The 22,018-nt window shown below is 38.7% G+C and overlaps 1 long non-coding RNA gene across 1 annotated transcript in view; it reads right to left on the reverse strand.

Moving 5' to 3' along the window:
- Nucleotides 1-2,471: 2,471 nt before the first annotated feature.
- Nucleotides 2,472-22,018, reverse strand: part of LOC142032730 (uncharacterized) — a 47,896-nt gene continuing 28,349 nt past the window's right edge. Inside the window, exons 2-3 of the long non-coding RNA XR_012650968.1 lie at nt 15,806-15,879; nt 2,472-3,425 (exon numbers count right to left, since the gene is read on the reverse strand). This is a non-coding gene — a long non-coding RNA (uncharacterized LOC142032730). The remainder of the gene's footprint in view (nt 3,426-15,805; nt 15,880-22,018) is intronic.

Raw genomic sequence — 22,018 nt, forward strand, 5'->3', positions numbered from 1 at the left:
GTTTTCCAACTGGGAAAACACCCATCTTACAGCAGATTTCATCAAGACTATGCTTCCTTAGCTTTGCTTATGAGCTGAGGGATTCATAATTTTTCCTATAAGACATTTAACGAGTCTTGATGAGGCATGTGTGAATAGCAAAACAGTTTCAGAAGTCTTACTTAAAGCCAGGTTATCTGACCACGTTACTGGACCAGTTCAGCTGCTAAGAATAGCAAAGTGACTCCAAGTGACATGAAAGTACAGTCTGTACAGATCCTACAGAGTCTACTGCAGACATGAAAACAAATGCAATGAGGTGGAGCAGAGATGTCATCCATCTAAAAGATGGAGTGACGGAAAACCAGAGATCATACAGCAGAACTTACTGACACTCAGAACTTGCATGCTTCCATTCCAGCTTTTCTCTTATTATTGATCTTGCAAACTCGAACTTTACTACTCAGGACGTGAACTTGTCACAAATATTATGACGTGAATCTTCATGTGGTTTCCAATACCTCATTCCTCCTATTTCTATCCCACCTTTCAGGGAAACCCATGGCAGACTAAAATACAAGCCAAAGTTATTAATAACCTTCCAGATATTTTTACAGAGACTTTGCGTCTGAATGGAGCTTCACAACACAACTATTAAAAGCATGGATAGATTCATAATCTTTGCTTAACATTGAGGTATATCTTTTTTAAAAGGAAACTACCTGTCCATCTATGTGGTTAACTATAAGAGAAGACAATAATTCCATTAGCAAAATCATAAATTGCACTTCTCAGAAAGCCAACACTTGGCAAACCATTGAGCCTATGTTTCACGAGTAAAGTCAGAGAGATATCAACTAAAATGTATATGTCAGGAAATAAATTAGAGTTCAGTAATTAATGTGAATTGTAAAATCTTGTTTTACTCAATGAGAGCAATTACCATTAAAAATTTTGATTATTCACATTTAAAATACTAGCAATCTAACAGGCCTTTAAAACATCTATTTTGGTTGCTAGTTTAATTATCTTTTCAGCTGATATAGTCATTCATTTCACAAATTAAAAAAGAAGACCTTACAGGGGGAAAAGCACAGTAGCATATTAGGAGAATTTCTTGGGTTGATCTCCAGCCAATAAATTTCAGTTCATTGTTCAAGCTGCCAACTCCTCAAAATTCACATATGGGATCCTAGTTTCACCTGTTGTCTTTCTGAGGAGCCAACCATGAACTTCAGATCCATTTGTTAATTTGATGTCTGTAGGATCAGGCTACACAGAACTCCCGTTCAGGCTGTAAGCCATGCTAGGAGAATTGCTTTAAGTCACAGACAGAAAATGAAGACAAGAAGCCACCTCAACCTCTTGTTCAGGGCATCAGCTATATCTTTCCAGCTCCTGATTCATTTTCTTGATGTTTCAAGAGAAGAAAAGATTCTTCAGAAAGTATTAATATCATGCTTGTTCCTGTTTTCCAGCCTTTTATCATACAACCTTTGTGTCTTCCCTTCTGTTTTGAACCACCCTTCCATGATGACCTCATTTACCTTGTCTGCTCAAAGGCACCACCACACCTTGTCTCAAGTTCCTCCATATTTTCAGAATGACACACTTTCTTCCCCAAATTAATCTGATAGTAAGTGCAAGATATTATTGGTTATACCTTGTCAATTTGATATGTGCTAGTACATGAAAAAAGGTCTCCATCACAGAAAATGAGAAGCAAGTAAAACACTATCTACATAATAGCTCCATGAATGGAAATAAAGGCCTTATTTTATCATAATGGTCTTTAACCCTGCTTTCATCCATGATTTTAATTTCATTTGAGTTCTTCAATATATCTTGCATTCCTACACGTCTCTCACACTGTCAAGAAAGCCCTCTTTGCAAAGAGAAGTGCATGCCTGAAATGTTCTTTCCCCCCACTGGGGATCCACCAAAGTACATTCATTACCTTAAATTAAAAGGAAACACTCAAAAATAACGTATTCAGGGACGTGTCTGCAGCAATCCAGGGTGGCAGATCGATTTGAACCCAAATGTGCAATATTTCTATACGGGAAAGATGCTATGGTCCAGTGGAGCGAGCAGACCGCTGAAAGCATGAGGCACATTATGTGTCAGCTACGCACAGAGCTCACATTTGTGTCAACAGGAGCTACTTGCATGGAGGGGTGTGTGTAACTTGAACCAGGACTTGCCAGCTCTCTCCTTTGACTCCCATTGCAGAGGGCATGACAACGTGCACGCCAGAGCATGCAGGAAGGGGAGAGAAGGGGAAAAGGAGAGAAGAGATATTCAGACCATCTAAAATGGGAGGAATTAATAAATACTTATCTACTAGCCATAGATACTGCGTGATTTACCAAAATAAACATCGTGTGTTTTCCTGAAAAAATACAGAGCCAGAGGGATGTGAAATGCCAGCAGAATAAAAGCTTCTAGGAGCTGAAGTGAAAGGCGCAGTAGGGTCAAAACCAGAGTGAGTGACACCACAATTTTTTTTTTTATTCCAGCAGTTTGTATTTTCAGACTTAGCACTTCATTTGTCCTATCTGAGCATTTCAGCTAAGAGGGACTCCACAGAGAGCCATAAAGTGAGGATCAAAACACCTGGCTGTACGGGAGGGCATGTGCCATTACAGCAGACACCCAGAATGAAAACAAGTTTCCCTGCTCAAAGAAAAGTCCAATTGTCCTACAGTCTGTTGCATTAATAGCATAAACGAATGTCTACAATAGCCCTCTCTCTTCTGCTTTGAAAGAAATAAGGAAAGACCTTTATGAAGCTTCTGGGGAGAGAGACAAGGAGGGCAGAGCAGCTTGCCTCTCGCTCCTGACTGATGTCACCGTTCCTGTGGCCAAAACATGTTTGTTGCTAAGCAACTATGTATATATTACACTCTTCTGCTTCCATTTGGGATTTAACATATGCATTTTCACTTTCATCTCTGATGCATAGTTACATTTGTTTGCAGTGGGTGCCAGAGTGAATGGAAGCTGTCCAGTATGGGATATGCATAAGAACTGAAAGGCGCACACGGTGATTTACCAATGTGCATCATTGTTTCGCAGCACAGTTCAATGGGAAACCTACTGAGTGCCATTCACCAGCGGTTGGGCCAATTTTTTCATTCAGGATTGATGCTGGTTGCTATATAGCGGCTATTGGTTCAAGAAGTGCAGCAGTTCTCAGATGTCACGAAGTAACATAGTGTGCGGATAGTCTGACTGGTAATTATTGCAGATGGATTCTCTCCACAATGATAAAAGAGGTCCGTTCTTTCATCTGGAGTTTTGTGTTTTATGCATAAATCCACTTTTTCCTACACCTCTCCCACTTACTTGGCAGGCAATGAAAAAAATCACCTTTTCCTTTTGAATTGCGTGCAGATGACCCAAATCAGTGGCACGCATCGCTCGCATTTTTCTATGAATCAAATCTAAAAAGAAATGAAAAGAGGGTAAGGAGAAAAAGAAGGCAGGATGTGAGAGTTCATTTATATTATAAACACTCTGTAACAGAAGAAAAAAAATCAGTTTTAAAAACCACATGTCTATTACCCTGTAATGAAATTATAAGAGAATGCTATTAGTCATGTCTGTACGTTTATTCACATTGTGAGTTCAGTAATTAAATTAGAAGATCTGACATGGAGTTTACTAAACAAAAATCCATGCTATAACAAAAAAGAAAAAGAACAGGATATTGCTAGCTTCCTTTTGGGTTTAGTATTGTCTCTATTAATAAGCATTAAAGAATAAAACACTGGAGGAATTCTTGCAGTCGAGATGATTTGGGTTTTGTTATGCTTTTCAGTTTAGCTTAATTTCCCACTGGAAGCTTCTCTCTAAGTGCAGGCCTAGGATTATCATCACATAAGGGGGGCGGGGGGGGGGGGGGGCAGGGGAGAGAAGAAAAAAAAAAAAAAAAAAAAGAAAAAATCTTAAGCTCAGTTTGCCACTGGTTTTTCCTACTTTCTCATCCGTGGAAGCCCAGACAGGAGAGGGAGCACAGAGAGGAGGCAAGGCAACCTTTACACCAGCCACAGTTGTTACACAACTTTGAGGGAAAACTGAAGGTTTTTTTCTTTCCCCTGAAGCTCAAGAAAAATGAGCTTATAAAAAAGAATATTATATGAAAGCAACTTGCTTGCCCATTCTCGTATGCACTGATTCAGAACTATCGCAGTTGAAAGAAAAACTTCGCTCTGGGTGTGCATTGGTACAATGAGTTAGGGTATAGTAACTCTCTCCCGTGGCCTCCTCTTCCACAGAAGACAGATAATGATAATTCAGTCAATGTTATTTTATGTGCTGGCCTCTTTTGCTGTGTGAATTTTCTGCACCCCGGGTCCATGCTGAGCCTCCGGCTGGGGCACTGATGGCAAATCCACACCACAGGGGAGTGCCTGTTACGCTGCAGGAGTGGAGAAAACAGGCTGTACTGTAAGCAAGAATCAGGCCCAGCAGTTAAAAACAAAATTTGCTTTATAACAAAGGTAATTTAAAAACCACCAACTGCCCTACACCTTTAAACTGTCCCCAGTCAGGAATCAGCTGCTGTTTGAAAGCTGCCTTCACTCAGGACCACATGCATTTAGCACTTTCCCACTAGTCTCAGTGCCACATACGCAATTCTTCAGGTAACAGAATTCGTGATACACGGAGGTTCACCTTGAGCTAACGCTTACACAAGTTAAACTGTTATCGAGAGCCACAGAAATATCCATGCTTGCCCCTGCTGCTGCACGCACACAGTCTCCAAAATTTGAAATTCACTGCACAGCTGAGGGACTGACAGCAGCTTCTACATTTAACTTTTGATCTCTGGATATTTTGGCCTCCTTCAAAAAAGCACTGCTCTCCTAATTCACATTCCTGTTGCATTTGAGTCTACCCAATATTAAAAGAGTGCGGCTTAGAGGATGGTTTATGATAATATGTACATCTGTATTTCTGCCACAGTCTCCAACAGGATGAACAGGAGTCCCTTTATTAAAATAAAATATATTCTTGATTTCACAAAATATTTTATATTCTTGAATTTTCTTTAAAGTACAATAAACAAGAAGTAGCTTCAGTCCATGTTGTTATTTTTTAGCCAACTGAGCAGTGTCTTAGAAAGCAATTTAAGTTGGTATCCACAGTGACATGACCAGGTCACAAGAATCTTTGGTCAGCAGCTGAAGCAGCTGCACTGGGGTGATTCTAGAGACACATCAAAAACTACCATCCATGCCTAGTGAACATATCCTCCTCTTCTCGAAATTAGCACGTCACTAATAAAATATAACAGTAAAATTTAAAGCACTGGTAGAAAGTACTATTTCTTCCATTTCAGAAGTCAACCTGAAATGTTCAGCTGAAAAGATGATTTTTCATTGTTTTCCCCCAGAGTCTACATTTGGAGAATATTACAAAAAGCTGAAGCTAACACAGATGCACACATTCCAGGGATTCATGCAAAGTCCTGCCACTGCAAGTCCAACCAAGGCGGTGAACCTTTGTGGACCTTCCAGGAAGCTTGTGAATTTTGTTGCCAAGTTCGAACAGTTCTAAGATACATAAGGAAATGAGATCCCATGGTATTTATACAAATTCCCATGTCAGACATAAATGACTACCTTTGTCTACTGTTCAACAAAAAAAACAAACTTGAATGAATCTTTCCCAAATGTAAAAGTGGTTATACCATTACAGTGCTAAATCTGGCAAAAGGTACGTGAAGTATACGTACTGAAACTGGTTTGGGGGTTTGGGGAGGGTGGAGGGTGTTGCTGTTATACCACATTTTTTAATCTGTTTTATCTGCTGTTACCTTCTTTTTAATATATATTTTTATATATATATATATCTAAGATAGTCACATAAAATCAATAATCACATACTGATCTAATACTAGTTGTAACTCAGCAGATATGCAAAATAGAATGCTTTTTGTTTCTTCTTGTCTAACTTTAAAAAATTCCAACAATTCATCCTGCCTTTAGGAAAATATTCATGAAGCAAAACTGGCAATAGAAAAATAATTATTTGAAAAACATTATATGAGGTGAGTTGTTGCTTCCCTACTGGATGCCAGTTTAAATTGAGCTAATTTGTTTTACCAGTAGCTTAAGAAAACCCCAGCACAGCAGCATGACAATTATATCCAGGTGCAAGGACTTAATTCAACAAATTCTAGGTGGATCCTTCCAGTCGGCTCAGTGGGCCCCATCCTCAGCTGTGGCTAAGAACAGATGCCCTTGAAAAAAACCTCTGTAATCATGATCCATTCAATCCTTGAATAGTGAAGCTGAAATGTGTCCAGAAAAAAAAAAAATATATATATAAAAATTATATTTCTACGTCCAGCGTAACAATTGAAGCATGATTGAGAAACAAGAACACTTGAAGTAAGATGTAAATCTGAGTAAACACTTAGATAGTTTTTGCACTATTGTTAAATTATACATGTAAAAACAGTAGCTTGTCTGCAAAATATAAAAGTATGGTTCACCAGTTCTCTAGGATTTAGAAGTGACACCTGAAAAATCAAAATCATAAATCTAGCATTCTTAATTTCTGGAACATTTTAATAAAGAGATCAAACTGCAGGGCTTGCTGTTTGAATTGGTCTATGTCTCAACATAATAGAGGTTAAAATATCTTCAAAGGCTGGGATTCAGGGAAGAATTCATGATAAACAAGCATCACATCAGTATAGGCTGTAATACAAAAAAATTTAGATTTGGAGGGGGGTGGTGGTGGTGACCCTTTAAAGCCAATAATTGCACAAATATAGTAATTTTCAAACTTCTTTTTTTGATAATCTGCAGTAGCATACTAATGGTCTGGTTCTGACTCGGGCAAAACTTACATTGATTTCAAACAGAAAGATACTTTTATAACACTTTGTTTACATATCATTTACTGCAATGAGTTAAGACTAGGAAACAATTTATATCTAACCTAAAATTGTCACATGCTTATTTGATAATTGCTGAAATACTCCCAGATGTGTACATTTTACTGATTTGTGCACTACATACAGTTATAGTCAATTATTAGATTAGCAGGACCAACAATTAAAGTTCATAAATGCATTTGTATCTACACACATTGTATATGTGTATGCATGCCTAAATGGATAAAGCCCAGTTTTCATGACATTTTTCAGGAACTTAGCCTTATTTTATTACCATTGTGTTATTGTCACCGTAACTCACGTGTTCCAATTTTCGGATAATATTCCAAAAGATATTTCCCCTCCTACAATTTTACATTCAGGAGTTTACTAAATACATCCCAAAAATGCAGCATTTTGTGTTATTATGAATTTCAACTTTAACTAACACTAATTAGAGGTGTACCAGATGACTCTGATTAAACTGGTGGGTAGTGCTTATTCAGATTTAATGTGAGCAATCTGGACATTTTGAAAAACAGCCAAGCTGGGCTCAAATAGAAACCTGCCAAAAATCCAAACTCTCAATTCAGCCAGGCATGTAAGACTGGTTCCCATGAACATTAAAAATAAAATTAAAATCAGTTGGAAGTCTTGGTTTCCTTCAAACAAGAGAACATCCTCCCCATACCCTCAAGAAATAGTTCTGCCTTATACATGCTGCCCTTTCAAAGCCACCTCTCAGCACCCAGAACAAAATGGGGAAGATGAACCAAAGAGAGGTTATTGTTTTTGTCGAGAATATCACCTCTGACGTCGCTGGGTACTGGTTTCTTGGTGAGGGTGAAGTAAAATAGGAAGAGGGCAGCTGCCAGTTGAAACACATTTTCCAAGACTGTCATCCAGAAGTTGAGAGATATGTTTTTCACTAGCTTTTAATTTAAAACACACTTTACGGAGACATATCTTATTCATCTGAACCTTTGAACATCTGAGGTAAGGTGAGATTTAGGAATCAAATATAGAGGGCTGAGTTTTCTGCTGGTGTAGGATGACATAACCACTTCAGATCATGGACTTGTGGCTGCTTATACCCACATTTGGATTTTATAGATCCCCCCCATACTGTTCACTTGCAGTGCATGTTTTCTATTTACACTGGTGTTAACTTGGAAAGAAAAACCAGAATCTAACCCACTGTGAAATAATGGATCTTAACAAGAGCCCAAGTAGAGCTAAATCCACCCATTTGGGTAAATTTAAGCAACATGAAGGTGTCTCCAGTCAAAATCCAATTGGGAGCTCTCTTTTACGCAAGCCTCCAAAATTCATGGTTTCAAAGATGAGAACACCGAAGATTTAAGGAAAGGGCTATTTTTACACTGTCTATTGCTGTATGGTGCAAAGTAGTACAAAACTCTTCCGGGTGAGCTTATTTTCAAAAGCTGTATTTCCTTAAAGCAAGATGTCTATAGATGGGCAAGAACAGTATAGATGTTAACCCAGACTACCCTGTACATATTCAGGTTTGCTAAAGTGAAAATGTGCTTTGTAAGGCCAAAGGGTCAAATATTTAAGATACTTAAGATTTCTATCTCCTATTGGGGAACAACCAAATTACTGTGTTTCAACAAGACTTTTCCTACATTGTTTGAAAAAATCATACTCTCAATCAGTTTCTTAAAAATTACTACTGAACATTCCTTATCCCCTATTTTTAAAAATTAATTGCTCCCCTAAAGATAAGTTCTTGCTTTATTAAATATGAATTTTTAAAAAACTTTCCATGTATGTTTTATGTTTAGTTTGAATGGCAAGAGTATTAGTTAGTCTATTGGAGACTAACCACCATTAAACATTTTAGTTCTGTATGCAAATATCAGTACAAAGTTGCACAGATATGGGCAGGGGTTTTTTTTCATCTGCTGTATTTTGTTTTACAAAGTGAAATTGCCCAAAAAGAAGTTTGGGGTTGAGATTCTCAAAAACTCATGCTTACATGGTTTGAATCCTCATGTGAAAATTCATCTGTAAAATAAGACCATTTAACAAACTAATATTTCTAAAGTAGGTTTCATCAAAAATAAACATAGCTTGTGTAAGTTAGGTTTTATACTCATTAGTGTATCAGCCTGTTGAAGAAATATTTTGGAAATAAAAAATTACTAACATTAGCATATGATTAGAAAAGAACTTACTGTATGTTTTTCTGATCAACTGCTAAAATAATTTTAGCACTCTTTAACAGTACAGTTTCAGTGCAGTTTATTTTAGCTTCCTGTTCCTAATATTTATTTTAGCCTATATTTCACAATGGATGATTACATCTATAATCATTATTGGCCATTGGTCATTAATTTATTTCAGAGTACATACCTCTGTGGGCAGTAATTACTGCACAGCCTTCAAAAAGATATCATTAACAAAATGAGAAGATAGAAAGTATGTTAATGACTGTAAATGTTCTACTGGTTTCTCTCTGGAAAAAGCATGCCTGGAGATTAAGATCACATGTAATTTTTTTCCTAGACAATGTCATGTAACATAAAAAGATAAAAAAGAAAAATAAAGTTTCAGGGCCCTGAAAGAGTACTTTTTCTGGCACTTCAAAGTTTGATTTTTAAAAACTTACAATAATGTTCATGAATCAAAATGAAAACAAATATATTTCATTGAGTTGGATTTCCAATACTTTCAGGCAAAAATCTTTTTATGTCAGTGTTGTAAAAGCAAGAATTTTCAGACACTTGGGTGCTTGGGTTTAATTTTATATTTGCAAATTTGAGTCCTATGTGTTTACGCACTCTCTGCCACCACTGAATCCATCCATGTATAGTTTTATCTCTAACAAGAGATAGTGGGTTGAATGGTTAACCAACATTATGGGCCTTGATAGCAAGTTTCCTATAGACAGAGGTCTCTGTATGCTCTGTAAATAGATGGTTTTCACCAGTGAAAGTCCTGTTTGCCCAAAGGCAGTTAAAACAGTTTCCAGATCCAATTTTCCAGCAAACACTAAGAGTCAATGCAAAACATGATTTGTATCTGCTATGTGAAGCTTTGCTGTGACACAGCTTAGAGTTCAGACCTGTTTTCAAAAGGTTCAGAGTGGGTTTTGCAAAAAAAAAAAAAGTCTGGGCTCATTAACACTTCTTGACTCATTCTTAAATGCAAGGCCTCTTAAACAATTATTAAAAAAAGACAGGGAATAAATTTTTCTTGTTTTCCCCTAAGATACCATGGTGTTTAAGCTTCAGTTTCTCCTGGAGCATTGTCTGAAACAGCATGTTAGGGAAACGCTGTTTCAAATCTGAACCTTTCTAACATAAAACACATAGCCAAAAGCCATAATCTAAACAGCCTTTTTCCTGCAAGAGCAATGCCACCAATACTCTGTGCATGGTCTTAGTTCATGGCCCGATGCACGGACTTGCATATTCATGACCTACAAGGCAAAAAAATCTTCCTGCTGAAAGTGGGTGGATGTGCATAGGGAGAGTGTGCTGAGAGAAAACAACATTACCAGAGATTCAGCTCAAAATCTGGTCATCACCTTGACCATAAAACTCTTCAGGCTTCCCAGGAATTTTTTTTTTTCTTTTTTTAATTGTCTAGGGAGGCAGGAGGGGGGTGATCTCTTACACATGGTCAGGAGCACATCAGCAGAAACAGGAAGGTAGAGGGTGACTTTGTATCTCCAGTAATGCCCAACCAAAAACTACAGAGTCATTCTGGTTTTACATCCACAGGACTACACAGAAACTGGATGTGTGAATGCCTGTGGAAAAGAAAGCAAACAGAAAGCCTCATGATTGCTGACATGGATGTGCAAGATTCATCTGAACCAACATTTGCCAATGTGGTTTTCTGAAGTATTTACCCAGCTCTGTATGAGACACCAGAGTGAATGAACTAAACTGAAAAAAAATATAGTTTCCCATAGAGCAAAAATAAACACTCCATGGATATCTGACTAGAGAATGTACCATAGCACAGCACAGTGTTTTGTAGGCTGTTATGACTCCCTTAATGCCCTTAACAAATCCATAAATTGGCTATTTAACTGTAACTGAGTTAGATCAAAAATTTAACTTCATACTAAGAGTCCTACTTCCCTTCAAAACTGAGCAGATTAAGCACCATCCGCTGGTGTCCTTTCTGACAGCTCCACACTTGAGTGGATCATATTGACTAAACATCACAGGCTAGACGAATTCTTCGCTTTTGAAATAACATCAGCTCAGTTTTTAAGCTCTCTGACATAGCAGTCAAAACTCAGCTAACATGATTTACAGTTAAATTAAACATTAAAAACAACATCATTAAAATAACTGTGATAAGGTTAAGACCTAATGCCACATATGCTTTCTAAAGGCAGGCAACGATATAAACACTTTGGTCTGCGGTGCCCAGTCAGTACAGAAACATAACCATGTACACTGTGCTTATGTAGCATGTATGAGTTGCAGGCTTTCAATATTTTATAAAATATTCCTGTTCCTCAGCTTGACTCCCTTTTTACCACATTCACAATTATTCATGCACTTTATCTGTTGATGCTTTATTTTAAATGTAAAGCTCTAGTAATTTTTCTGTGCTGTTTCTAGAAGTAACATTACAAGAGAAATCAGCATAAAGTGTTTTGATTTTTAGAGTACAGTATAGCTGATAAAATCAATCTATTTAGTGAGAGTGCTAACACAATATTTTTTGCAAAAAAAGCTTCTGTACTTTTCAAAAAAAAAAAAAAAAAAAAAAGACTTCCCTAACAAACATTTCTCCTTCCAAAGTTTTATCAAAATCTGAATGGAGGACATGATATTCCTTTATATTCACACCTCACCAGCCACCTGGTATATGATTAAGGCATCTGGTAGTATAAACCTGATAATTCAGATACAGTTTTAGTAGTTTGAAATCCTTTTAAAAATACTTAGTTGGCCTTACAGATACTTCAATCTCTTCTTGGAGGAAAATTCCTCAAACAAAAAGCAAGAGCCTTGAATACACATTTACTGTCCCCAATTATCTTTTCAGTAATATCTCAACAATACTTTGGCTTATGTCCTATGCATCTGGTGAAAATATGTTTTTTCTCCAGTTATACTCTGTCAAAAGGTCCAGTTCTTTCTATATCATTATTAAGGAGGAATGACCAGACTTAGAAATAAATTGTTTCTTCCTTCCTTATACCTCAAATCTCTGCCCCTTTTCAATAGGCAAAGTGGAATATCCTGGAATGCTCATGGATACTATCAGCTGGAAAAACCTGTCATAATAATAAAATACTAACTTCTTGCATGCTTTTTTCATCAAAGCATTTTACAGGTGGTGTCATCATTCCCACTTCCTCTAATAGAGGAACCAAGATGCAGATACAATAAATATGACATGCTTACAGGTCTACATCAATGTACACTAGCTGAGAATCTCAGATACCCTTTAACTTTTCTAACTAAAAGCATAAGTGAGAATCATCAAATGAGAATGAGTGCTAAGACAAGCTCCATATATACAGGATTTGAGCCAAGAATCACAAAAGAAATGATTGGAGTCAGTGAAACCTCTCCAGAAGAAAGCAAAGACAGGGGGAAAGAGCATCTTCCATGGGGCTTTTTTAGTGAGTGGTGAAGATGAGGACCAGTTCTGATCTACCCTCAGTGCGAGAAAGATAGATGACAGCTGCTACAGCTCCCTCAAAAACAGTCATGTTTTCTGCCCTCTCCAGGAGGGTCCAGCTTATTGGATGGACTTTCTAAAATCTCTGTCTTTTCTAGCAGGTGATGTTTTGCAGGTCTCTTCAGATTTCCACAACTGAACCTAAGCATCAAACCTTTCCGCACCAATATCATCACAGAAATGTTTAGGGACTCCACACAATGAGGCACTATCTTAGTGTGCTCCATTTTTATACTTTTGTCTGTGCTTTGGAAGACTTGGGAAATACCTGAAAAATTATCCTAATTCTGCTTCCTTCCTGATCAAACCAAGAGTTATAACATCATCTTTCCCCACTTCTTAGCATACAAATTCCCCTTCAAGTTCCTTCAACAGCTTCCGCTTTACCTTTTGTATCGCATTCTAGTATTTCATCTTTGATTCAAGGCGTTGCACTCTACCAGTCCTTCCTGTGCCAGCCCTCCTTTCCTCATAGCAAGTCTCCCACTGGCTGTGCTCTTCTCACACTGCTGCTCTTAATGCTTCTTCATAACCTGCTCTCATTATTTTTCTTAAATGCTGCCACTTTTACCTGGAAAACCTCTTCCAGCTCGTGAGCACCAACTACTCTTTTCCACTGAATTATTTCTATAAAAAAATTTATCTTCAAAGCTTAGGAAAAAGGATTAAATGTATACTGCAGAAAGATAGTTTGGGGTTTTTTGTCTGTGTGAAAACTGGGCTTGATATACACTTTAAAACAATTATGGAACTACTGAATTTGTAAAACGTGCTGAAAATTAAAGGTAAATAATGAGGCAAAGGATAATACTTCACAAAAAAGTAACCAATAATTGGGAGTACTGCATTACTAATTTGCAGGTTAAGGTAAAGTAATGCAATTAAGATAAAGTAGTGCATGTTAGGGAAAACAGTCCTTGCTCCACGTATAAAATGGTTGGTGCTGAGCTAGTCATTATCATTGACATGAAGCCTGATATTTTCATGGCACTATTGTAACACCAAGACATGTGCTTGGTAACAGTTAGAAAGGTCATTCAAATTTTGCAAGTAATTAAGAATGGAACAGAAAACAAAAATAGAAGACATCTATTCTTTCTCTGCACAAACCCATGCTTCTCCTATGCTTTGTAAACTGTGTTTACTTATAAGCCCTCCACCTGGAAAAATGTCTTAGAACTGGAAAATATTCAGAGAAAGGCAATGAAGATGAATGGTTTCCATACAAGGAATTACTCAGATGGCTTTTCATCCTGGAAAAGAGGCAGCTTAGAGAAAAACGATGGAGGTCCACAGCACCATGAGTGACCTTGAGACACAGAGAGATTGATTGCTCGCTGCCTCTTTCAATAGAAGAAACAGGGGCCAAAGGAAGCTAGCTGATCCAAGTTCAAAACAAACATTCATACATAGCAGAATTATGTAAAACCTTGCCAAAAGAAGTGGCAGAAGCAAAACTCTACTGGGTTCAGGGGCAGGCTTAATAAGTACTTGGAAAAGAGATCTGGAGAGGGTTAGTAAATAGACAAGCCACTGTGGTCTTAAAGTCCCTGAGCTAGAATAGTTAGAGGCCAGAAGAATACTCAGTGGACAGATTTTATACATTTGCCTTGTGCATACTGTATAATCTTCCCTTGATATCCAATTTTGGCCACTGTTGGAAAAAGAATAACGCTAGACAAGCCCTCTGCCTGAACTACTGCAGTTGCTGTTATGAAATGATATCTGAACATTATAACAAAAATACTCAGGACAAACTTCATGCTTCTGGGCAACGTCATCTCTTGAAAAAGCATACTCACAAGAGGAAAGAGGGCGATGCTTTATTGGGCAGCGTTATGATTCAAGGGCAACTAAGATTTTAATAGCAGGAGGCAAACTCAGAATATAAGTCGGTTTAGAGATAATCTCACATGTACAAGACTGCTTATCTAAACCATTCCTGTATGTTAGATCCAATTGGGGTTTTACACAGTTTAAGGCTGACTGGTGGTCTCTCAATTTCATAATGGATTATGCCTGGAATCATTCAGAAACACACTGAATCTAGGCGAACAATCCCTTGGCTCTTAAGGGGAAGAAGAAGGGCCGTGAGGGAGGCTCTGAGTCTCTGCTTACCCTGTGTCCTCAAACATACCCAGGAGACTGCAGTGTAACAAGGTGCTGTCAGTGACCTTTTTGAAAATCTTGGCCAATAAACAAATATAGGTTGCCATCAACAGCCATGTCACTTCTCAACGTTGTGTTCGCCACTTAAGAGAACAAGTACCATCTCTTTCCTTGTCACATACATCAGCAGGGCACCCTGTCAGGGATTAATAAGAAATAATCCAGCAATAAATTATAGCCAGAGAATCTGGAACAGATTTCATGGGATGATGAGACTTTGGCTAGCATACAGCACTCACAACACTTGGAACATCTCCTGTGTCAATGATTAACACTTCACTGAGCATTCTGAACACATAGGGTATTTCATAGGCAATAGCTGGCTTTAATGAGGGCAAAAGATAAGTAAGCTTTTCAAATTTTAAAGGAAAAAATGGACTGAGAATCTTTCAATCATGACAATATCCTGAGTCAACACGTCTCTGCAGAAGCAGGACTTCCTACGAAAATCCCTTGTGAAAGGTTCCAAAATACCAATAATAGCCAACTTCTATATTTCTTTTTGGCAAACTACCAGTACTTAGAAAAGTCTTGGAGTGTGCATGTTGCTGTGGGAAGACGAACACATCCAGGCCTTCACTCCAATAACTTTGGGGAGCATGCCTGTAATGCTAAAGGAGGTGCTAATTGGAAGCCTTTCAAATATGACACATTGCAGCAACCTCTGAATGTCTTGCAGGACACACAGGTGAAGCTTATGGCTCTTTCCTAGACTTGTGCAAAGCATCCCGGAGACCCTTATTACTTATATGATGAGTGTATAACTGCTAGAATGAAGTGCTAGACAAGAATGGCATTGTTTTAACTATGAGCAATCCTTCCTCAGACACAACATGCTATTTAAATGGACATTGCTGAATGAAACCTGTGAAATCCTCTCTCTGGAGCACAGTAAAGAGCTGATTCACATTTCAACTATAGCAGAGTTACTGCCAGAGGAGACACAAGTGAATGTAAATGGCTGAAATATACAGACCATTTCTAAAGCACAGTAGAAACAGAATATGTAACAACTGAACACACTGTGATATTCAAAACAAGGTGCTGCTTAGTGTTAGTACCTTACATTTATGTAGAACATCTTACCTTGACCAAACCCTGTTTCCTCACGTAAATTATCATGCTTAAACCTGGAAAACCTTCAGGCAGATGGAAGCAATCTACCAAAGATGAGGGAGAAAAAAAAAAAACACATTAGCACTCAAAGCAATGCAGTCAAAGCTAGCTTTAGTAAGCTAAAAGGAGGTATGTTGCAGATCTGAAAGCCAAGACTCCTTAAGATTGTAAGCTCACCCTCCTATATATATATAGACAAGGAGATTTCCTCTGGCATCCCACACACTGTCTTATTGCCCACACCCATCCACTCATCTTCACTTGCTGCACTTGGCTGAGGCACATCTTCCATTCACTGATCTCCCTTTAATCCAGGCAAGAGCATCACAAGGCTCCCTTAAAAGTTAGAAAAATAAAGGATAAGAAAAATAGAAAGAGCACCCCATTTTCTCAAAGAAATGTAAAAAACCCTACCTTTCCTCACTCAACATTCAGAAGAAAACAAGAACATTAAGTGTTTACTCAACTAGTCATTCCTGCTTAGGTCGTCTCATGTCTACAATACCCACCCCAAATTACATCCTCCCTGAATCACTACAGGATTTAGAGTTAGCCTGTGGTACTCCCCCTTTATAGACTGGTGGGTGAATCAATTAAATCCCCACAGCTGGCTACCCTGAAAATCCCTGCACTCAGTTCAGACAGCTGTGGCCCTTCCTCTAGCAAAAGGGAGATGATTAACTCCTTCCCAACCGTCTCCTGGACATTGGTTTTATAACCTGTTTCATACACCATAATCACCAATCAAGCACTCAAAGCCCTTAAAGCTTGAATAAAAAAAAAGCTGAAAAAATACCCAAACTGCTATGTTACCTCTGATTATTTTTTTTACTGCAGAGACCTAGTCTATTAATTTCCATTAAGAAACTGAATTTGATAAATAGATAACATTATAAAAAGAAAATGTAATTAGCGTGTAGCCTTGGTAGATGTAAACTTACTGGTACCCAGGAGTAATAGCAGTTTATGTGAAAACTAGAATGTTACCATAATTATGAAAATGAATGTATAATTTATGCACAGAAGATGGAAAATATGCAAGGTGTGTAGAGGATATGATTATATTGCATTTTCTTGTTCCTATTGATAGATGATAAATCTTTAGAATATGTTGAAACCACACATTAGTCTGCATGATTTTTGGATGGCCGTGATTTCTGATAAAGTTTTTTTTCTTTTGTTTTTAATTAAACTCCATTTTACAACAGCAGCCCTTCCCCTGCTTTATTATGCCAAAGAAGCATATGGAAATATAAACTCTGAGATGTTACTGATTTATTTTGATGTTGGAGCATTTTGCTCTTGTGTAAACATTTCTTGTGACATGAATATGGATAGTTTCAAATCTTAGAAGAGTTCATTACTAAAGGTAGCATATGTTTTTGACTCCTGAACCATGAGGGAAATGAGAACACCCAGCTTGCCAAACAGTAAATTGTAAACAGTTGGTACACCCCTAAGCAAAAGACTGAAATAATTACTGTATCTGTGTTTTAGAGTAGCCAGCTCATTTTTATGTCTCATTTTTGTTTGTTTTTTTCATTTTGCTGATTTAATGTTTTTCTGCAAGGTTTGTAGATGCAGTCTAAATATACACTTTGGGCCTGCAGCATCATGATTCTAAGTGTGCAGATGTCAGTGTGGATTCATGGATTCCCAGATACCCTACGACCATGTATAAAAACCTGTGCTGAAAGAGGCAGTCAGCTGTTTCACTTCCAGACCTACTCACAAAATATCTATTTTTTTTAACCTGGACTCCATCTTGCGAGGTACCAGGCTTCTCCAGCCCATTGAGGAGTTCTGAATACTTACATGCCTTTGAATATCACGAGAAACTGAGGTCAGTAACTATTCTGGCATACTTACGCAGAACATGGCCAGAGCTGAACATGAACGGTTATTTTGTGCGTCATCTGTAAATTCTTACTGCAGTTTTCCAAGGATCCTGGCATCCTTGTGTCCCTGCCTCTCATGGAACTTCCCATCCAAATGGTTCAGCTCATGCTAGAAGTGTTCCCTGCCGTCGTGGCAGCAAGGTCCAAGGCTGTGCTCTGCTGTGTCTGGGGACACCTACACACACACAAACATTGCCGTGGAGAGTGTCCCCTTCCTTTACGAGACAGCAAACAGCTGGGAGCTAGAAGGACACACACACAGGTAGGTCCTCAGAGACATATAAGACATTACAGCATTTAACTGTATGGTGCCTTTCTCCTCCTTACTGACACTTTTTATTGCTCCTGCTGAAAATTAGGCACCCAGCCTTGTCCCTCAGAGCAGGGGAGTGTGAGGAAGGAGCTGGGTGGGGAGTTTCACACACCAGTCTGCAGTGCGGAGGCTAATGGATGGGATTCAGGTATACTCACTCTGTCCTGATGCCTGCTTGGACTCTCGGCCATAAATGCTCATCTGTGCCTGGGTCACTATGCTTGATTTTACTTCTCCCCTGCAATTCCCCAAAAAAGGGAAAGGCATTTTACAGAGTATCTGGTAGTTTACTGGTTTGGACACTTACTTAGGATTTGTGGCCAAATCATCCCTAGTATACCTGGTTTGGATTAGGGACTTGAGCCTGCATTTTCACCATCCCAGGCTGATTCCCTAACCAGCAAATGTCCCAGGTAATTCCCACTTCTCTGCCTCCACATTCCCTAAATCTCTGTCTTACACATGCTCTGAATACAGCCACACTCTTGGACCCCAGGATCTCATGGCAGTGGGACACCTAATATAAAACTCCCACTTCAGGGCTTCCAGGCCACCAACCATAGACAAGTTTTTCCATGTTTTTCCATATGCAAGGCAGAAATGTTGGTGCCCTTTGCAACATGCATTATCCAAGGCTTTGGATGGAGCTGAAATGGTGGATGTAGATGAAGCATAGATACAGCTTTAAAAGTAGGGGAGAAAGCTACCCAGTCACCCAGCTGCAACCTCATCACAGGATTGTTTATGAGTTACATCCAGCACTCCAGATAAATCTGTCCTGGACGTCAGTATTTAAAGAAGATCTTAGGTGCTTAACTATCTTTGGGAATCTGGGTCAAGTGATTTGCTTAGGTCCATGCAGCAGGTTGACAGCATAGCCAGGATTAGGAATCCTGGGTCCTGAGTCATAGGTTATTGCTCTCTCCAGTGCATGACATTATCTCCTCAGCACACAAACCTAACATACCACATTCACAGCAAATGCTGGCTACAGACAGGCCTTGAATTTAGGAAGCCACTACACTGTACATAATATCGTAAGTGTGTATGGGTGCATACAGTTAAATAGAACAAAAACTCGTTCAAAAGCAAGACATTTGTTTACGCATGCCCCTTTCCTGGGGAAGAGGAGAGAAAGAACAGCATGCTACAGTTGTGATTGACATTATTTAACATATTAATGGACTGTCTTGTCAGACACTATGGCAAAGAGCATAATATCAGAACAGGGACAGAGGCCCCACAGCTTTGCCTGGCATCCATCTCCCCATCAGTACCACCACTTCTCTTAGCCCTCAAGAATCCGTAGAGTCAGGCAGCCTCCTGTCGCAGGCATCCACGGAGTACTCCTCTCGGCATTCAGCTGGGTGGATTTACCCAACTTTGTGTTGCATTGCAAATATTGAGAGAAGTACTTCCCACGAGCAAGCAAAGCTTTATACACCCTCAGCACAGGCATAATCAAATCACTTTTTCTTAAAATTAGGCTTGATGGTTTAACAGCTGGGCCTGGTTTCACATTAAGTACTTTTGAAGAAAGGCAAGTGGGCTCTAACATTCAGATTTGTAGCAATATACTAAATCAGGCATGTATCATAAACCTTTCACACAGCTCTAGAAAGAATTCCTTTTGTCCCTACAAGAGTTATATATTTGGCAAATTCATCTCTTGTGTAACGTTATTGTCTTCCAGTGTAGTTACATGAAGGATGAATTAATCCTGTTACCAAATGATTTTTTACAAACAAATAATTGAGGCTCACTGAATGAGGAATAAAGACTCTGCTATTTAAAAGCCAAAGCAAGACAAAAACTGCTTCCCATATTAACTCCTTTAAATCTCTGCCAAAAAAAGTGTCAAAGGTCAGGAAATATAACACAACCCTGAACTGCAACGTTGCATGCTCTTTCAGTAAAAGGAGGAACTCAAGTACTAGTGAAGGACAAGGAATTGATCAAGCAGCAACAAGTTCATTCTTCTGACATAAAAAGAGTAGAACATAGCTCCTTTGTTCCACATTTGTTCCATGCAGTTATCAACCAGAATTTACTTAGGCTTTCATTCAAGTGTCATTGTGCGGACTTATTCAAAGAGTATGGACGGAGCAGTAGCACAGAGATAACTGCCCATTTCTCTTTCTCATCCCCACATTTAATGGACTCCATTAAATGTGATCCACCTCGAGTTTTTAGGTAAAATAAAATGTAAAGTAGAAAAGAAGAGGAAAGAAATGTTTTAAGAGAAATAAGATCAGTGTAAAAGGTCACAAAGTGTAAAGTAGCAAGTTTGGAAAGTCCTCATAAAAGATCCAATGTGCTTGTGAATTATGTTATCTGAGTATAGCAGATTTTATGGTACTAGGTAGCATTTGGGTGACAGGCTAAAATCTATTCTGAATGGGTACAGCACAAGTATAGCTTAAGGAGTGATCTTAAGAGAGATTGCTCTTCCCTGAATGCTTGGCGATGTTTATTTCTTTGGTCATACAGCCTTCACCCTGCTTTAGCTCTTCTGCTTTAGCTGCTCTTGTTGAAAGTTTCAGTATCACCTCAGTACATTTTAAGACCTTGCAGCAGAAAACCATTTCATTTGGTTCATCTTACTTGCTAAATATGTGCTACAGATTACATGACTATTTAGCATACCCCAAAGATACATCGCACGTCAGTACACCCAAGGCGGCTGGCAGGGTCCTGTGCAAGCACTGGCAGGTGGGGCAGGACTGCCCTCCTCTGAGCACTCCAGCAGGAGAGGGGGAGAAAATAACCTCAAGGGAGAATTGCAGAAGAGCAAATCATTGCTCCCCATTTGTTCCTTATTATTTGCTCCTCCTGCCAGGAGGAACAAAACTTCTGCCTGTCTCAGGTATGTCCCTCCCAGTTTCACCCTTCTGGGTTCAGTCAACACTGACCAACCTGTGCGGCATCTCCCTCACAAAGCTTCTCCGTGGGAGGATTTTCTTTCTCTTTGGAATATGCATTGTGGAGAAAGGTGGTAAAAGCAGGCATAATACAAGGCTACATTTGGCTCCGTGTTTCTGGTTTGCTTTTCCTCCAGTTACAACCAAAGTTATCTATCCAGCTTCCTTGTTTCTGTCTGGAAGGAAGTTTTCATCTTCATTAAAATTCATTGCTCCCTATTCTCCCTCCAGGGCTTCTTATTGTTAATTCTATCTTTGTTATCACTATATCTACTATAAACATCCCAGCTCTGCTTGTCCTCCCCTCTGTCCTCTGTTGGCTTGGTCACAGCCACTTCCTACTACTTGTGTTTTGCTACAAAATAATTTACTGACCAACTTTAAAGAACACTTGAGCACTTGTATCTCACGGGGAAAGATCAACAGGTCTGTGGCCGTATCCTACTTTTATTGACGTCTATTCAACTGCTCCACAGTCCCTTCAAACCTTTTCTCTCAGAATTCTCTTGCACCCAGACCCTCATGCCTCATCACCTAACCTTCTGTTTTCCATTTTACAGGTAAGAAAGTTCAGAGAGACAAAAAGCACCCATACAGCTGTACCCAGGTTTTCCAAATCCTTGGTTGATTGACTATAAACTAAGCCACTCTTCTTTCCTTCTTGATTTCCTACACTGCATGGATGTTCTTCCCTTTTTTGTGCTGCTGCCTTATCTCCCTCTCCCGGAAACATTTTTGTTCTTAAATGTCATCTGAAAACTTTCCAATTCCCTTTCCCTTTTTTTGTTGTTACACAATTCATTTCCTTTCCATTCTTTTCCCTTCCCTTTTCCCTTCTTCTCCAGCCCCTAAACTTGATCTAGGTTTCAAAAATAATTCTGCTGCTGTTTCTTCTTTATTTTTGATTTTCTTATGTTCATGATACTCTATCCTTAGAGATTGTTTTTCATTTTTGTCTCTTTGAGAGTCACTGTGGCAATCTGCATAAAACATTCCTTCTTTTCTTTATCTCTCTCTGCAAAGCATTTTACACTACTTTTTATGGAGGATG

The sequence above is a fragment of the Buteo buteo genome, chromosome 7 (genome assembly GCF_964188355.1).
Source record: "Buteo buteo chromosome 7, bButBut1.hap1.1, whole genome shotgun sequence".
Taxonomy (NCBI): Eukaryota; Metazoa; Chordata; class Aves; order Accipitriformes; family Accipitridae; genus Buteo; species Buteo buteo.